The sequence below is a fragment of the Arachis ipaensis genome, chromosome B08 (genome assembly GCF_000816755.2).
Source record: "Arachis ipaensis cultivar K30076 chromosome B08, Araip1.1, whole genome shotgun sequence".
In the NCBI taxonomy this organism is placed as follows: domain Eukaryota; kingdom Viridiplantae; phylum Streptophyta; class Magnoliopsida; order Fabales; family Fabaceae; genus Arachis; species Arachis ipaensis.
The window spans coordinates 19,910,202-19,910,484 of NC_029792.2; positions in this window are offsets into that span (position 1 = coordinate 19,910,202).

Genomic DNA, 283 nt, shown 5'->3' on the forward strand with positions numbered 1-283 from the left:
ATGCAGTGACGAATTTAAAATATTTTAACAGTAGAGACAAAATATATATCAAATTATCTATTAATCATTATATATTTGTGCGTATATATATAGTTTACCTTATTTTTAATATATGTTTTGTATCTACTTAATATACTAAAATTGGGTTTTTCCCCAACTAATGAAAGTGAGATGTCGATCTCTCGTGACTCCGTTTTCCCTCCAAAATGAACTTTCTTATTCTCTATTCTAAATTATTTTATAAAAAATATCTTTATTATAATTATATTATAATTAATATTTA